This window comes from Diadema setosum, chromosome 11, assembly GCF_964275005.1.
Source record: "Diadema setosum chromosome 11, eeDiaSeto1, whole genome shotgun sequence".
In the NCBI taxonomy this organism is placed as follows: Eukaryota; Metazoa; Echinodermata; class Echinoidea; order Diadematoida; family Diadematidae; genus Diadema; species Diadema setosum.
In genome coordinates, this window is record NC_092695.1 from 16,012,144 (window position 1) to 16,031,784 (window position 19,641).

General features: G+C 37.3%; 1 long non-coding RNA gene across 2 annotated transcripts in view; it reads right to left on the reverse strand.

Annotated features, from left to right (window-relative positions):
- Positions 1-4,437: 4,437 nt before the first annotated feature.
- Positions 4,438-19,641, reverse strand: part of LOC140234765 (uncharacterized) — a 47,413-nt gene continuing 32,209 nt past the window's right edge. For both annotated transcript variants that reach the window (XR_011901649.1, XR_011901650.1), the window contains exons 2-3: positions 5,835-5,997; positions 4,438-4,537 (exon numbers count right to left, since the gene is read on the reverse strand). This is a non-coding gene — a long non-coding RNA (uncharacterized lncRNA). The remainder of the gene's footprint in view (positions 4,538-5,834; positions 5,998-19,641) is intronic.

A 19,641-nucleotide genomic window follows, 5' to 3' on the forward strand; every position in this document is an offset into this window, starting at 1 on the left:
ACACTCACACACACATTTTCGGTCATTTTGATTGCTGGCTTGCTATCTCCGTACGTGCGGCGTTGGGCATTTTCTATGCTTTTGCACTACCACCTTCCCCACTCTATTTACGAACACACGCATAGCGCCGGAGAAACCGAGCAGTATCCCTGACATCGATCGGTAATATATTTAAATAAAATAAGTGCGTAAAATGTATTTGCAAACTGAAACTAGTGTAACAGAGTGGCACAGGTCCCTGACCATAGCGACATTTATAAAGTAGCCATTCAGAACTATAACAAAATATGTCTTACAAGTTTTCGTGCCAGTTATGGACGACATTTTCCAGTTTTATAGAGTGCAGGGGAAGTCCCCCACCCCCGTTACATAAATGGAAATGCGTTCATCCATATTTACCCCAATACAAATTCCATGTTCGCTGAAGACTTTGTTAGTTATTGTATCGATGAAAAGTTTGCACTATAGTCTTAGCGTTGGGTCACACATTTGCAAACTTAAACTAGTGTAACAGAGTGGCACAGGTCCCTGACCATAGCGACATTTATAAAGTAGCCATTCAGAACTATAACAAAATATGTCTCACAAGTTTTCGTGCCAGTTATGGATGACATTTTCCAGTTTTATAGAGTGCAGGGGAAGTCCCCCACCCCCGTTACATAAATGGAAATGCGTTCATCCATATTTACCCCAATACAAATTCCATGTTCGCTGAAGACTTTGTTAGTTATTGTATCGATGAAAAGTTTGCACTGTAGTCTGAGCGTTGGGCCACACATTATACGCAGACTTGGTTAATTGCAGCATTTTGAAGACTTTGCGATGAAGATCACTCTACAAAATGAAGCTGCTTGCGATGCTTCGTGAGGTCAACTCATCTCACTACCCTCTCCTGGTACATAGCCACGAGCATGTAGTGATTGAGTCCGTCCAGTATGATCTTACTTTCACAAGATGACTGAACGAACGCTCTGCGAATGGCACATGTCGACGGGCAAACGATGAACAGCTTCACAAGCTCCTACGTCGAAATACGTCGGCATAATCTTGGCGAAAACTAATCGCGCGTGAAACCGAATCATGAAGTATTAATTGATCATATTTTAATAGCTAAATGCCATGTTACTTTGTTTACAATTTGTCATGTATTATTTACGTGTTTTAGCAGTTTACTTGTATTTTCTATGTCCTGAAGGGGAAATTGTATAAAGTGCATTCCGATTTGATGTGGGGAAACCTTGGAGGCATGGTGATGTGTGTCCGTCTTTCAGTAGAGAGATTGCGTGAATGAGTCTCAAGCAGTTACCAGATGATGTTACCTTCAGTTAAGATAAGCCTGTATCATTACTCTTGCATCGTTTAATGTTATACGCCATAAAATACGAACATTGTCAATATTTGACAGCATTCCGTGCACAGTAACACAGACATTATACGCGCGATCTATCTATGACGAAGTTAGAGAAGATAAAATATACCTACGAAGATTACTGATGGAATCAAATGAAACATTCTTTCACTGAAAATGAGAGCTTGGAGACTAGCCGCTTTGCACATAATTTCGAAGAAAATTAACAGCGTTTCCCCTGTGCCAATCGAAGATGGCTCGAACGAATACGACCACGGTCGAAAGTGCAAGCATTGCATTAAAAGTAAAAGACGTATATCTAAGGTAGGACTATAAAAGAAGGAATGAGACTTGAATTTATGAAATTATGACTACATTATGTAGATAAAGTAGGCAACAGGTACTTTAGTTTTAGCAAAAGAATATATGTATATAGATATATATATAACATACTTGTATACATTATGATGCCTCAATAGCGATATGGTTCATCAACATGATCAAGAGGCATGATAAGTACATGTAGATAATGTACATGTAGAAATGTATATATGTATTGACAAAGAAACAAATTGGCAATGCATTTTTGGCCAATAAAGAATGAGTTTATTCGACTCGAATATATATATATATATATATATATATATATATATACATATATATATATATATATATATATACATATATATATATATTTGTTTGTATATGTGAGTGTGTGCATACATCAGCTAATAATACCTATTCCACAGTTTTTCCCTGTCCAGCCCGTAGAGCACTTGCACGAGAATCCGTTTATCTGGTCAATACATGTCCCATTGTGTAGACATGGGCTTGAAGCACATTCATCAATTTCTGTTCGTAACAAAGAAAAAATGTATAGGGATAGATAGATAGGTAGATAGATAGATAGATAGATATAAGATCTTTATTTTGTTTTTTGTTTGATAGTTTGTTTGTTTTTTATTGTTCTATATTCCACATTTCGACAAATAAATAAACCATAAACATAACAATACAAAAGCATGGATGAATTGTCAAGTACAGCATTCAAGACAATTTATCATGTGAAATATAAGGAATCTAGGAATTGATGTTAAGTATATATGTTATATACTTTACATACGTGCATATACATGTCTATATATATATATATATATATATATATATATATACATACATATATATATATATACATTGTAGTTGTTCCGCGTATTGGCAGTACTAGAAATAGCAATAATAAAGTCACAATATTCCTTGTGAATATTCGCACTGTCATCCCTGAAGAAGAGGAAGGTTCCTCGAAAATTCGGATTATTCATTAAATCAAGATTGGCTATTAATGCATTCCCTGCATTCCTCTGTTGTGACTTTATTATTGCTACATATATATATATATATATATATAATATGTATATATGCACGTATTTTTACGTAAGTGATGTGTATTCCACTCACTTCGTTGGTGTTAGCTGTAACATACGCTCCACAAATATTTACAAACAAACGTGTAGGTAGCAAGCTGAGAAGTTAAATGATCCCCACAAAAATAAAAGACTGAAGGATGCCTCACTAGATAGTTCGTGGACAGAGCTTGTGCAATGACATAAGTTTAGATTTGTGCATTTATGTATCTTTGTGCGTGCACACGTATGTGCTTTTGCGTATAGGTAAACGTTTCATAATGTGTCAACTATTACCTTCACACGGAGAGCCGTCAAAACCAGGACAGCATACACGCGTGACGGCATATGTCTGTCGATATATGGTCCTAAGTAGTTAAAAAGAGAAACAATGATTAACATGTCACATAAAGCAATGACTAAAGCAGGTCTTGTGTTTCCTCTGTGATCTTCTTACCTTTTTTCAAGCCAATTGTAAAGTCGTAATAAGTTCTGCGCTTTCTTTAAAAAATCTACGTCAGCGAGGACTATGTCAAATTGTCTTGTTGCATTATAATTTTCACGACTCACGAGGGGACTGCATTCTACAAGCTTGGCTTTTTAGCAGTCCCCTCCATTTCCGACCTTTTCTTTCTTATGATTCAGTCACATTGTGCCCATGTATTTCTTCAACTTACTAGTATGTTTATTGATTCATGTAAACAAATGACGTGTATCCAAATTTCATTTGGAAATGTAAAAGTTACATTGTACTTAATTTGTTTATATGAAATTGTCATATTATATGCTTTGGCCGCAAAAAAAAAAATGAAAATGAAATGAATGAAAAACATGAAATGACTACTCGATGTAAATAATTATCTTTCTTGTTTATTAGTCATTCAGTTTACTTGTACTTTTTAAAATTACTTCATTTCATTTCATTTCATTTCATTTCATTTATTCATTTTCATGATGACGGCTTTCTGGTCGAAAGACAGGTTTGACATTAAGAGATGTTTTCCCTCCTTACACTTGCATGTATTCAGGTTGTATATAGTTTATGATATAGATGTTTGATCCCCAAATTCCCAAACATTCCAAAATGGGTGATTTGAAATCATTATCTACGCCTAAAAATCAATCATATTTTTATTGATTGAGCAAGATGGTAGTGGAAGTGTAAATGTGAACTAAAGTTGCCCTGGTTTACACTTAGTGGTGCTGGATTCATGTACAGTTATACAGCTTTATCAGACATTGGTTCTTCTATTTAAAAAAAATGGCACATGAAAGCACATTTTCCATGGTTATTTCAAAACCTCATATTTCTATTCTTGTATATGCTTTGATTTACTTGGACAATGAAAACGATGAATAAATGTTTTGATTTCACAGATATTGGCGATGGGCAGGTTTCTTGATAAGAATTCTCCAATCAATTTCAGCAGCTACAGGTTGTACTTATAGTACAATAGGCGTGGAAAGAGGAGTAAATTCTAGCCTTTATCATTAATTTGTTTTTTGCTGTACCAGTGAGTTGAATTAAGAGCTATTTCTGTTCCTGCACATTATTTCAATGTCTTATTTTTGTACATGGTGATAACAAACTCAATCAAATAAAATCAAATCAAACCTTCTAGAAACTACACATCATATCGACCTCAGTACATAATATTGACAAACACTGTTCAGAGTACTGTCATCATACCTTGTTTTATTACATACTGTTCTGAAAAATCCCGTGAAACATGAGCCCCTGTATATCTGCATAGCGGTTGTCCTGCGTGTTCTGTTCGCGCTATAATACCTGCAAGATGAAAAGGAAAACTTACAGTGATGTATTGTTGAAATAGTAAGTATTTTTGAGTGAAACAAATTCCTTGAATTACGGACTTATGTTGTCTTTGAATTTTGAAATCATTTCATTTGCAAAGGAGGGATTGAGAGCTAGCAGTAGTTAATTCACTTTTTAAAGATGAACAGACTATCGAGTAAATCATAGCACATAATTCCGACTTTGACAAATTGTGAAATGGACATAAGTGTACCACTGCCTACAAAGGAAGGGTTTCTGTGACTCTTTTCTTTCGGGTTTTTTTTTTTTTCTCTCTCTCTTCTTGGTATAGCGACATCGTTTGAATTCCATGCACAATTCTTTATTTTGTTTGCTACAACAGTAGCACGAAATATTTTCTTCCACAAGTTGAACCCTCACACTACAAGCATTGACCCCATTTTCGCAGTTCGTTCTTTGCTTCGCTTCACAATGAGAAACATGTGTAATTCATGTTTGATACACTAATTCACAACGGAATATCTGCATTGTACTTTCAAGTTTTGCTGTATTACAAATATTCCTTTTTCTAATTATACTTTTTAAATTTTCTATTGTAAATTATGAGCAAACTTTGGAAGTGAATTAATCCAGACTGCCAGGAACATGAATTTCAATGATGAAATCACAGCTGTACTGAATATAGGCGTGCAAAGAAAATGATTTTTGTTTCACGTTTTGTCCTGTTGTCTTTATTTTCATGTAATTTGTTAACATAATCAAGTAGTAAATAATAATAATAATAACAACAACAATAATAATAACAATAATAATTATCATAATAATAATAACAATAATAATAATAATAATGATAGCACAGGGTACTTATAATGCGCCAATTTCACATGACTAATGTGCTCAAGGCGCAGAAAGGAAAGGAAAGAAGAGAAGCTTTTAAGGTCGTTCATCTGTGTAGGTCTGATATCATCTTTGGAAGGTGGTGTTGTGCTAAATGGAAAAGGTATAATCACCATTCCTTCCGCTATCTGACACTTTTAAAAAATAAATTGATTCATTAATGCATTTGGATTTATGAATATTTTCCTTGACTAGCAATATATAGTAACTGGGCTTCCAGTTCACCTGCAAGTATATACGAAATACATTTCAACACTCGGGACACATTTTGGGATGCTCCAGCTCCAATTTATCATATTCATTGAAAGGAGTTTTATAGAGCAAGACTTTTCTTAAAAAGACATTCATATAGCATTTGCATGTATTGCTAGACGGGTACATTCTGAAAATGAAAGTGCTTTCGATTACTCACAGTGCGCCTTGGGTGCAGTTCTCTGGAACTGGAGTGGTCTGCGCGGTCGTCACAGAGAAAACTGTCGCGAGGATGACAGCTCCGACTGCCAGCCCGAGTGCCAGGGTCGAATGCGTCATGATGTGACGGTTGGGTGGTCCAATCAATGGTCTCTATCACAGAACTAGCAAAATAAGCAATAGTTTGGATGGTGGTGGTGGTGCAGGTAGACGTCGGGGCATTGGTAGCGGTAATAAGAATACACAGGTGATGGTTGAAGTTATTTTCAGGATGAGGAGGATGTTTCGCTATGTTTTGTCGAAGAAGGGAAATAAAATTCGAACTGAATTGAATTGAGGATGAGGAGGACGAGGATTGGAAACAGAAGGGGAAGCCCAGGAGCTGTTCGTATGAACGATGCCGTGAGGTGTAGAATCAAACAATCAAATCTACTGAAACTGAAACTGAAAAGTGCATGGTTGTGAATAGTAGGAAATTATCTCCGCTGTAGATCTGTCCCCCAACGAGCCTCCAAATTCTCGAAATTATGCCGCGAAGAGAAATAAAGGATCATTGTATGAGAGTTTGCCAATCCAGGCCAGAAAATGGTAGTGGTGGTCGTGGTGTGCCTAGGCAGCGGTAACAGTAGTGAAGCAGTAATGGTATTAGAAGGAGTTGAAGCAGCAGCAGCAACAGAATTAAAATAATTGTGACGCTTAGCATCTTTCTACTTCTCAGATTCCTCTCCGTATCAGCGGGGATAAGCATACTATCATAAAGAAACGACTGCAGCACAAAGACTATCATCAGCGGAAGGACGCCGACAGTTTCGAAATAATATGATAATAATGATGATGATGATGATGATGATGATAATAGTAATAATAACAATAATAATAATAATAATAATAATAATAACAATGACAATAATAATAATAATAATAATAATAATAATAATAATAATAATGAGAAGAAGAAGAAGAAGAAGAAGGAGGAGGAGGTATAAGGATATATAAGCGGAGTTCAGTGGCCAATACTGTTGGTCTCAGCTGATATTTTTGTGAGTTTTGTTGTTGTTGTTCAAGTCGTCTATCTATGCTCAGACTCGAAGCCTCGTTAAAAGATTATTATCACACGGCCCCAACGGACCCCAAGTTCTGTAAATTTCCTAAGTATGAGGGACACACGTGACCCATTTCTTGTTGTAAACATCTCGTTTTCCTCTTTCGGTGGCCAATGACAGAACAAGAAATTCTCCCTATAAAATCACCTCAAACAGGAAAGAGGGTTTATTTTGTGCTGTTAAGATGCTTATTTTTTTTCAGTAATTATTTTTTTTTTCTTGAAAGCATTAATGCAAGAGAAAAATACTAGATTAAATCCTAGATGAAAAGAGACGGCACAAAACGTATGAGATAGGGGTCGGGGGTCGGTCTGACTTTTTTTTTAATAGGAGTATGTATGGTCCAGACCAGTACAAGAGTTAGGGTTTTATAGTATGTTCTATTCCTACTACTCCTTGTGGAGCCCATGTTATGGACAACTCCTAGCTGTGGGATGAAGGAAATCTATGGGAGGAACCATGGCAAAAACCTTGATTGTAGCGGTTTTCGTGATTTATGTTCAATTTTGGATGTACATGTATTCTTTAGAGCTATTTTTGTTCGTTTGGTTTGCCAATGTGTGCGTCGGGAAGGGATGGGATAGGAAGATGCACCCCTCTCATAAGGTTTTGTAGCCCATGTTGGACAACAACCGCCCTTATAAAAAAAAAATCCCATGAAGAGTATACGTCGATCAGACTGTCTGTTACTGTTTTGATTCCTTTGAAAAATGTGTGTTTACGTTTGGATTACCAATACTCTCCATGAGGGAATGGACATGAATCAAATGATGTTGGGACTTTCACGGGGTGGAAATTAGCGGCATGTGAGGTTCGACGGACCAGTGTCAATGAACAAACATTTTATTCAAACGATTCTTCTAGCATGTCTAGTGCTGCTTTAATTCCAGTGGGGGAAATGTACATGTATATATGCTGACGTTTGGATTATGAACACATTCCACAAAAGGATGAACACGAAGTGAAACGATACCATGGGCAGATAACGGGAACTTTCACTCATTGGTTGCTTTATCGGTAAGAAGGTCGACGGGACCGTGTCAATGAACAGCGTGGCACTATAGCGCTCTATGGAACGCCATTAGGGAAACAAAACAAAATTCATTTCACTCCAGCCAATATTCATTTCACTTTTAACAAATACATTTCACTCACCAACATTTATTTCACTTTTCATAAAAATACATTTCACTTTTGAATAAAAATTCATTTCACTCTTCACAAAATGGATTTCACTTTTTAACGAAAAACATTTGACTTTTCACAAAAATTCATTTCACTTTTCAATAAAAAAAAAATCATTTCACTTTGGCGTACCATATCACTCTGACGAAACCATTTCACTGCACTCAAACCATTTCACTCTGATAAAACCATTTCACTCTGATCAAAAAAAAAAAAAAAAAAAAAAATACGTTCCTCTTTTTTCCCGGCCAAAAGGTGGCGCCAGTCTGAGAGGAGTCAGAGTGCCATGGCAATTTGTTAGCACTGAGCTGAGGTGAGTGGCCGGCCAGTCGGTCGGCTGGCTATGCAGTACCTAGATTTAGCGCGCTACGCCGGCGCGGCAACGACGCGAGGCGAGGCGAGCAGTCGACGGCCCTCGCCTTGGCCTCACTCACATGCACGCTCGTGCCGTTATATGCATACTACATCGAGAATTGAATCTACGCCTGACTTGCTGAATAATGCATGCATCTTGGACTGGAATAGAGGGTTCGATTTATCGCAATACTCATTTTCAAAAGTGAGTACCGTAAGGTATGGGTTTTTTCAGGCCCGTAAAGGGGGGGGGGGGTGGGTTCAGGGGGTTCGAACGAAACCCCCCCGCTGGCGAGCAGGGTCCGCTTGAACAAAAAAAAAGTGAAAACTTCTTCCCGGGCACAGCTCCAAATACGACAGAAGAATGATTTTTAAAGATAAAACAACAACAACCAAAATAAAACAAAAAAAGCAAAAACAAAAAGCCAGCATGACCCAAACTCAACCTACGTCTCTTGCGCTTCTCTATATTCACTACCACAAAGTGATCATCCTGGAAGAGGTGGTTGATATCTTCAGCAACACAAATCCAAGAAGGATGATGATGAACTTGGTATAGATAATATAGGTATAAGAACAAGGGCGCCGGAAGCGGGGGAGGGGGTGGGGTTGCATGGGTGGTACTTGCCCCCACCATCCCCCCCCCCAAAAAAAAAATAAATAAATAAAATTCGGGGGGGGGGGGGGAGGCACACGGTTCATCCCCCCCCCCCGTGCTCCCTGTAACAAATAATTAATCAATTATTTAAAGACCAATATGAACAATAAAGGCACTTTTCTTGTCTAAAAGGTGTCAATTTCATAACTGAAAATGCTAAATTTTCGCCCCTAACGGGGCGAAAGTCATAATTCATTATCAATATACATTATAATACCTATACACTATAATATTTACTTATGAGTAAATTTAGTGTAAAGATGGTAGCCTCGCACCCTCGAGTGTGCCCCCTGAAACATACCTTTAGTAAACCTTACATTTTCCCTTTCTTTGATTTGATTTGATTTATTTCTGCTTAATTCCGGTTACATCAGATATGATTATGTACACGTCATTTATCACAAACAGTATTCCCTTTCTTCTATGCTTTTTAGCAATATAAGAATAATTTTTATTGCTCGAGCAATGCGATCACGTTTAAGCTGTTAATGAATGCATTTCAGACGAATAACAAAGTGAAAGTGGCTCGCTCGCTCTGCCCGTATATATCAAATTAACAGTTTTCATAAGTTATATGATGATAGTCCTACGCAGTGATGTTTGTTTTATGAAAGCTGTTCATATTACTATATTTATGTACGGGCAGAGCGAGCGACCCACTTTCACTTTGCCATTCGTCTAAAATGTATTCATTAAAAGCTTAAACGTGATCGCATTATTCAAGCAATAAAAGTTATTCTTATATTGCTAAAAAGCATAGAAGAAAGGGAAAATGTAAGGTTTACTAAAGATATGTTTCAGGGGGCACATTCGAGGATGCGAGGCTACCATCTATATACTAAATTTAGTCATAAGTAAATATGTAGGCCTATAGGTATAATGTATATTAATGATGAATTATGATTTTCGCCCCGTTAGAGGCGAAATTTTTGCCTTTTCAGTTATGAAATTGACACCTTTTAGACAAGAAAAGTGTCTTTATTAGGTGATCCGAGTATCCTCTCGGATCACCTTCTGTTTTTGTACGGATTCTTTCTTCTTCTTCTTTTTAGGTGATCCGAGTATCCTCTCGGATCACCTATTGTATCTGTACGGATTCTTTCTTTCTTTCTTTCTTTCTTTCTTTATTTCTGGACAAAAGTTGTGCAGAGGTTAGCTCAGAAAGTGCAATGCCTATCAATGTCAAACTTATACCATATATGTATCATGTCCCAAAGACGACAGATCTAATAAAATCATAGTGATCAGTCGACCGTGACGTCACTATGACGTCATTATATGAAAACACATTCTCATTCATATCTCATTAATGGAATGGAATTTTTCAATGAAATTTACGTCACATATAGTTCAAATTAAGTTTAATCTACTCATGTTTTCAAAATTCATCCATACCCTTAAAACGTGCGCGTACGCGCGCGTTGAAATATTTGTATGCTCCAATCGAGCTCAAAAATTTTTTGCACACGTTTCAGACCATTTAGAGCATTTTTTGAAAAATTGAAAAAATCGGACGGACGCGTACGCGCGCGCGCATATACGCACGCACAGCTCATATGCAATAACAATTTCACGTTTTTTCACTTTGATCGGATGTCTGAAATGTCAAGGAATATTTCTACCAAGTTTCAAGTCAATCCGACTCAAAATGACGTCATACGGGCCCGTCAAAGTTGAAATTCCGCGCGCGCGTCAATGGCGATATACAGTACAACAATGCCAAAAAACCGCCAATTTTAAATCCGATTTTACTCGTCAGGATGGACGGTGACCCCCAATTTTCTTTACATATTCTGAAAGCTGATGAGTTGTACATGTCATTTCATGGGTTGGCAATGCTGGAAAAATGATGAAAAGATATCAAATTTCTTAATAAATCAAAACAAGTAAATTTTCAAAATGACGTCATCAAATTTCAAGTTTACTCGACCGTATCTCACTTATCCTTAGTCAATTTTCACCCAGATTTCAGTATGCTGTAGCTTATTTAATGCTCTATCAGTTTTAATCAATCCAAAATTTCGCTGGATGAAGTCTTCACCTCGTAAAAATAGATTGAAGGTAACCTTGTCAAATTTGACCCATTTGCGAGTTATCTCTATGGGAGTACAGTTTTTCTTGAAATGAAAATTAACATGACTGTCTTTATCGAGCACTATCTAACTTATCCTGCGGTGAATTTCTCCCAGATTTTAATATGTGTTAGCTGAGACTTTGCGCTATCGGATATGTGTCCTCCGGGTTTTTTTTTTTCATACGACGTCGAAATCACGTCGAAAAACTTCGCTTAAATTAAAGCTTAGCTTCGATGTATTTTCATATTTCTTTCTTTTTGCACATTTTTTTGCAATAACACATGAAAGACATTCCCTAGTACCCCCATATTTTGAACATGTTTAGTTCATGTGACGTACATTATTTTATAAGGTCACAACTACTTGATCGAACACCATCTTGGGTAGGTAAATTAGGGTCAAAGGTCATAAATTTATCATCCTGTATCTTGGTGAATACATGTCCTATCTTTCCAATATTTCGCACACACAAAGACCACGTTACCAAGATCATTTCACAAAATAACCAGTTTTTTCTTAGATGCCATTTTAGCTGTGCAAAGTGGGGTCAATGGTCAAATATACTTCATTATGTATCTTCGTTATAGTGTATACCGACTTTGGTACCAAAGATGGCAGACCTGACTCTCTTTTCTGAATGAGAATCCAAACATCACATGGCCAATATCCATAACCACAGATGAAACCTTTACGGTCATGCCTATTGGGATCAGGACTCAAATCATTGATTTTCGAAAAGAGTACTAGCTCACTTACCCTTCGGTGAATTTCTCCCAGATTTTAATATGTTGTAGCTGAGACATTGCGCTATCGTACGTGTCCCCTTTTTTTTTTCATACGGTGTCGGGATCACGTCCAAAAACGTGGTTAAAATTAAAGGTTATCTTCGATGTATTTTCATATTTCTTTCTTTCTCCAATTTTCTTTGCAATAACTCAAGAAGAATAGCCCCTATCACCCCCATATTTTGCACATGTTTAGTTCATGGTACGTACATTATTTCATAAAATAACAACTACTTGATCAGACACCGTCTTGACATGTAAATAAGGGTCAAAGATCATAAATGTTTCATCCTGTATTTTAGTCAATACATGTCCTATCTCTCCCATATGTTGCACACGCAAAGACCATGTCACATCGATCATTTCACAAAGTAATCACTTTTTGTTCAGATGCCATCTTGGCTGTGCAAAGTGGGCTCAATGATCAAATATACTTCATTCTGTATCCTCGTTATAGTGTGAACGGAATTTGGTACCATAGATGGCAGACCTGACTCCCTTTTCAAAATCAGTATCCAAACATCACACAGCCAATATCCCTAAACACAGATGAAACCTGTATAGTCATGCCTATATTGGGATCAAAACTCAAACCACTGATTTTCAAAAGATCGGATCACCTAATTTGTCAGTCTTGACAAATTCCAAGTCTAGTTCTTCTTCTTTCTCCCCAAAAGTTGTGCATCGATTAGCTCAGAAAGTCCTCTTCCTATCAATTTCAAACTTATACCATATATGTATCGTCTCCCAAAGACGGCAATCGAACTAAAATCAAAGTGATCAGTCGACCGTGACGTCACTATGACGTCATTATATGAAAACACATTCTCAATCATATCTCATTAATGGAATGGAATTTTTCAATGAAATTTACGTCACATATATTTCAAGTCAAGCGCATTCTATTCATATTCTCAAAATTCATCTATACCTTAAAACGTGCGCGTACGCGCGCGTTGAAATATTTGTATGCTCAAATCGAGGTCAAATTTTTTTTTGCACACGTTTCAGACCATTTAGAGCATTTTTTGAAAAATTGAAAAAATTTTACGGACGCGTACGCGCGCGCGCATATACGCACGCACAGCTCATATGCAATAGAAATTTCCCGTTTTTTCACACTTATCGCCTGCCTGAAATGTCAGGGAATATGTCTACCAAGTTTCAAGTCAATCCGACTCAATATGACGTCATAACAGCCCGTCAAAGTTGAAATTCCGCGCGCGCGTCAATGGCGATATACAGTGCAACAATGCCAAAAAACCGGCAATTTTAAATCCGATTTTACTCGTCAGGATGGACGGTGACCCCCCATTTTCTTTACATATTCTGAAAGTACATGTCATTTCATGGGTTGGCGATGCTGGAAAAATGATTAAAAGATATCAAATTTCTTAATAAAATAAAAAGAGCAAATTTTCAAAATGACGTCATCAAATTATAAGTTCACTCGAGCGTATCTCACTTATCCTTGGCCAATTTTCACCAAGATTTCAGTATGTTGCAGCTTACTAAATGCTCTTTCATTAATATATTAACAACATTTTGATTAGATGACGGCATCACCTCGTAATATTGGATTGAAAGTAATCTTGTCAAATTTGACCAGTTTACGTGTTATCTCTATGGGAGTGCAGTTTTTCTGGAAATGAAAATTGACGTGACTATCTTTTTCGAGCACTAGCTCACCTATGCTTCGGTGAATTTCTCTAAGATTTTAATATGTTGTAGCTGAGACTTTGGGCTATCTTAAGTGTGCCCTTCATTTTTTCATACGGTATCGGGATCACGTCCAAAAACTTGGTTGAAATCAAAGCCTATCTTCGATGTATTTTCATATTTCTTTCTTTTTCCAACTTTCTTTGCAATATCTCAAGAAAAACATACTCTATCACCACCATATTTTGCACATGTTTAGTTCATGTCACGTACATTATTTCATAAAATAATAACTACTTCATCAGACGCCATCTTGGGTATGTAAATTAGGGTCAAAGGTCATAAATGTTTCATCCTGTATCTTGGTGAATACATGTTCTATCTTCCCCATATTTTGCACACGTAAAGACCGTGTTACAAGGATCATTTCACAAAATAACCACTTTTTGCTCAGATGCCATCTTGTCTGTGCAGATCGGGGTCAAAGGTCATATGTACTTCTTTCTTTATCTTCGCTATGACGTGTTATCTCTATGGGAGGGAATTTTTCTAGATGTGTAAATTGACATGATTGTCTTTATCGAGCACTAGTTCACTTACCCTTCGGTGAATTTCTCCCAGATTTTAATATGTTGTAGCTGAGACTTTGCGCTATCGTAAGTGTCCCCTTTGTTTTTCATATGGTGTCGGGATCACTTCCAAAAAAGTGGTTGAAATTAAAGATTATCTTCGATGTATTTTCATATTTCTTTCTTTTTCCAACTTTCTTTGCAATAACTCAAGAAAAACAGCCCCTATCATCCCCATATTTTGCACATGTTTAGTTAATGTCACGTACATTATTTCATAAAGTAACAACTTCTTGATCAGACACCATCTTGGGTATGTAAATTAGGGTCAAAGGTCATAAATGTTTCATCCTGTATCTTGGTGAATACATGTCTTATCTTTCCCATATGTTGCACACGCAAAGACCATGTTACAAGAATCATTTCACAAAATAACCACTTTTTGCTCAGATGCCATCTTGGGGGTGCAAAGTGGGGTCAAAGGTCAAATATAGTTCATTCTGCTTCTTTCATAGTGTATACGGAATTCGGTACCCAAGATGGCAGGTCTGACTCCCTTTTCAAAATGAGAATCCAAACATCACACGACCAATGTCCCTAATCTCAGGTGAAAACTCGAATCATTGATTAAAAATAAAAATCGGATCACCTAATTTGTCAGTCTTGACAAATTCCGAGTCTAGTTGTTCATATTGGTCTTTAAATAATTGATTAATTTGTTACAGGGAGCACGGGGGGGGGGGCAAAACCGTTTTGCCCCCCCCCCCCAAAAAAAAAAAACCAAAACCCAAACATTTATTTATTTATTTATTTATTTATCTATTTTTTTATTTTTTTTTTTGGGGGGGGGGGGGGGCAAGTGCCATCCTTGCAACCCCTCCCCCTCCCCCGCTTCCGGCGCCCTTGTTCTTATACCTATATCATTTATACCAAGTTCAGCATCTTCGATTTGTGTTGCTGAAGATATCAACCACCTCTTCCAGGTTGATCACTTTGTGGTAGTGAATAATTATGGAGAAGTACAAGAGATGTTAGTTGAGTTTGGGTCATGCTGGCTTTTTAGGTGATCGGAGTATCCTCTCGGATCACCTTCTGTATCTGTACTGATTCTTTCTTCTTTGTTTCTTTATTTCTCCTCAAAAGTTGTGCAGAGATTAGCTCAGAAAGTCCTCTGCCTATCAATTTCAAAATCATACCATGTATGTATCATGTCACAAAGATGACAGATCTAATGTATCATAGTGATCAGTCGACCGTGACGTCACGATGACGTCATTATATGGAAACACATTTTCATTCATATCTCATTAATGGAATGCAAATTTTCAATGAAATTTACGTCACATATATTTCAAGTCAAGTGCATTCTACTCATATTATCAAAATTCATATTTATTATTAAAACGTGCGCGTACGCGCGCGTTGAAATATTTGTATGCTCCAATCGAGCTCAAAATCTTTTTGCACACGTTTCAGACCATTTGGAGCATTTTTTGAAAAATTGAAAAAATCGGACGGACGCGTACGCGCGCGCATATATACGCACGCACAGCTCATATACAATAGAAATTTGCCATTTTTTCACACGGATCAGATGCCTGAAATATCAAGGAATATTTCTACCAAGTTTCAAGTCAATCCGATTCAATATGACGTCATACGGGCCCGTCAAAGTTGAAATTCCGCGCGCGCGTCAATGGCGATATACAGAGCAACTATGCCAAAAAACCGCCAATTTTAAATCCGATTTTACTCGTCAGGATGGATGGTGACCCCCCATTTTCTTTACATATTCTGAAAGCTGATGAGATGTGCATGTCATTTCATGGGCTGGCAATACTGACAAAATGATTAAAAGATATCAAATTTCTTAATAAAGTAAAAAAAGTAAATTTTCAAAATGACGTCATCAAATTTCAAGTTTACTCGAGCGTATCTCACTTATCCTTTGCCAATTTACACCCAAATTTCAATATGTTGTAGCTTATGAATTGCTCTTTCATGAATGTAATTACACAATTTTGATTAGATGACGACATCACCTCGAAAAAAATGGATTGAAGGTAAATTACCTTGTCAAAATTGACCAGTTTACGTGTAATCTCTATGGGAGTGCAATTTTTACGGAAATGAAAATTGACATGACTATCTTTATCGAGCACTAGCTCACTTATGCTTCGGTGAATTTCTCTAAGATTTTAATATGTTGTAGCTGAGACGTAGGGTTATCGAAAGTGTGCCCTTCGTTTTTTCATACGTTGTCGGGATCACGTGAAAAAACTTGGTTGAAATTAAAGCTTATCTTCGATGTATTGAAATATTTCTTTCTTTCTCCAACTTTCTGTGCAATAACTCAAGAAAAACATACCCTATCACCACCATATTTTGCATATGTTTAGTTCATGTCACGAACATTATTTCACAAAATAACAACTACTTGATCAGACGCCATCTTGGGTATGTAAATTAGGGTCAAAGGTTATAAATGTTTCATCCTGTATCTTGGTAAATATATGTCCTATCTTTCTCATATTTTGCACACGTAAAGAACATGTTACAAGGATCATTTCACAAAATAACCACTAATTGCTCAGATGCCATCTTGGGTGTGCAAAATGGGGTCAAAGGCCATATGTACTTCTTTCTCAATCTTCGCTATTACGTGTTATCTCTATGGGAGGGAGTTTTTCTAGATGTGAAAATTGACATGACTATCTTTATCAAGCACTATCTCATGCTTCAGTGAATTTCTCCTAGATTTTAATATGTTGTAGCTGAAACTTTGTGCTATCATATAAGTGCCCTTTGTTTTTTCACACGATGTCGATATCACGTCAAAATACTTGGTTGAAATTAAAGCTCATCAACGATGTATTGAAATATTTCTTTGCGCAACTTTCTTTGCAAAAACTCAAGAAAAACATGCTCTATCACCACCATATTTTGCACATGTTTAGTTCATGTCACCTACATTATTTCATAAAATAGCGACTTCTTGATCAGACGCCATCTTGGGTATGTAAATAAGGGTCAAAGGTCATAACTGTTTCATCTTGTATCTTGGTAAATACCTGTATTATCTTTACCATATTTTGCACACTTATAGACGATGTCGCAAGAATCATTTCACAAATTAACCACTTTTTCCTCAGGTGCCATCTTGGGAGTGTAAAGGTGGGTCAAAGGTCGTATGTATTCGTTGCTGTATCTTCGTTATCTAGTGTATACAGAATTTAGTACCAAGGATGGCAGATATGACTCCCTTTTCTAAATGAGAATCCAAACATCACACGGCCAATGTCTCTAAACACAGATGAAACCTGTATGGTCATGCGTATTGCAGGACTCGAATCATTGATAAAAAAAAATCGGATCACCTTAATTTGTCAGTAATGACAAATTACAATCTCTAGTTGTTTTTGTTTTTTTTTATTTTTGTTGTTGTTGTTGTTTTATCTTTAAAAATCATTCTTCTGTCGTGTTTGGAGCTTTGCCCGGGAAGAAGTTTTCACGTTTGTTTGTTTTGTTTTTTTTTTTTTTTTGTTCAAGCGGACCCTGCTCGCTAGCGGGGGGGGGTACGTTCGAACCCCCTGAAACCCCACCCCCCCCCCCAAGTTACGGGCCTCAAACGTACCCATACTGTACGGTACCCACCTTTGAAAATGAGTATTGCAATAAATCGAACCCTCTATTTCCGTCCAAGATGCATGCATTATTCAGCAAGTCAGGCGTAGATTCAACTGTCGATGTAGTATGCATGTAACGGCACGAACGTGCATGTGACGTGGGTGAGGCCGAGGCGAGGGTCGAGGCTAGCTCGCCTCGCGTCGCTGCCGCGCCGGCGTAGCGCGCTAAATCTAGGTACTGCATAGCCAGCCGACTAGTCCACTTCCTAGACTGTATTCGTAGTGTGCCCGCGTGTGTACGGACGTACGTTGATGGTGTCTGTATGTACACGACATTTTTTTCGGGAGTACCAATTGGCGGAGTGTCGCAATCAGCGGTTGGGCGCATTGGGTGGGTGCCGAGTGTGTGGGGACTGCGGATAATAAAAATCGTCCAGTATCTGGACTACCAGCCGACCGGCTGGCCGGCCCACTCACCTCACCTCAGTGCTAACAAAGTGCCATAGCACTGTGACTCCTCTCAGACTGGCGCCACCTTTTGGCCGGGAAAAAAGAGGAACGTTTTTTTTTTTTTTTTTTTAATCAGAGTGAAATGGTTTTATCAGAGTGAAATGGTTTCGTCAGAGTGATATGGTACGCCAAAGTGAAATGATTTTTTTTTCTTGAAAAGTGAAATGAATTTTTGTGAAAAGTCAAATGTTTTTCGTTAAAAAGTGAAATACATTTTGTGAAGAGTGAAATGAATTTTTATTCAAAAGTGAAATGTATTTTTATGAAAAGTGAAATGTCTTTTTGTGAAAAGTGAAATGGATTTTTATTTAAAAGTGAAATGCATTTTTGTAAAAAGTTAAATAAATGTTGGTGAGTGAAATGTATTTGTTAAAAGTGAAATGAACATTGGCTGGAGTGAAATGAATTTTGTATTGTTTCCCCAATGGCGTTCCATAGCGCTCAACAAACAATGAAACGTTGGTCACATACTAGTTGAGCGCGGGGTTTTCCCAAAACCGCAACCACCACATAGTCAACTTGCGCAATGCTGTCGTGCTACGCAAGGCCTTTACCCAAAAAGTTAATGATCCAATCAATGCTAACATCCATTGTCTAAATATATTGTCAGTGGTGGACTGACAGATATTACAGTGTGGTGACTTCGGTCAATGTCGGGTTTATTTTCTATGTTAAATACTCAAGATTTATGACAGCAATGATGTTGAATGCAATACCGATAACAATAACATTGTTTTCTTATTTTAGCGTAGCCCCATCGTTGTTAGTTTTTGCAAGGTAGCCTATACCCATCTCTTTGTCCACCTGGTGTCGAGAGGACAGGATTGTTAAAACCATCTCTATCTATGGACCCAATCACTCTGCAGGACTCGAACCCTCGACATCTGTTTGAAGGTCCAAAGTGTCCTCACCAACGTATTTTAAGAGTGGTTGTTCAAAGACAAACGATGTTACACATTACTACGTGGCACTGACAGGAGCCAAACACCGAGACAGTGTGGGAAATGTTAACCAAAGTTGCTGCTAGATTCCTTCTAGACAATGCAATGGATGTATGTAAATTCAGGAAATCACAATTTCAATACAATAAAACGATGATTGGTATGGAATTTTTTAGGTTGCTGGGTAAAAGTAACCATATGGACATGATATGAAGAAAAACAAACACTTTGTAACCAACATAATAGGCGGTCAAAGAAAGAACAATATTTAGAGTGATCATAAGCGTAGGGCCGCTATATTCCACATTATTACCTATCCGAGTGAGTTTTGCGAGGCAATTCC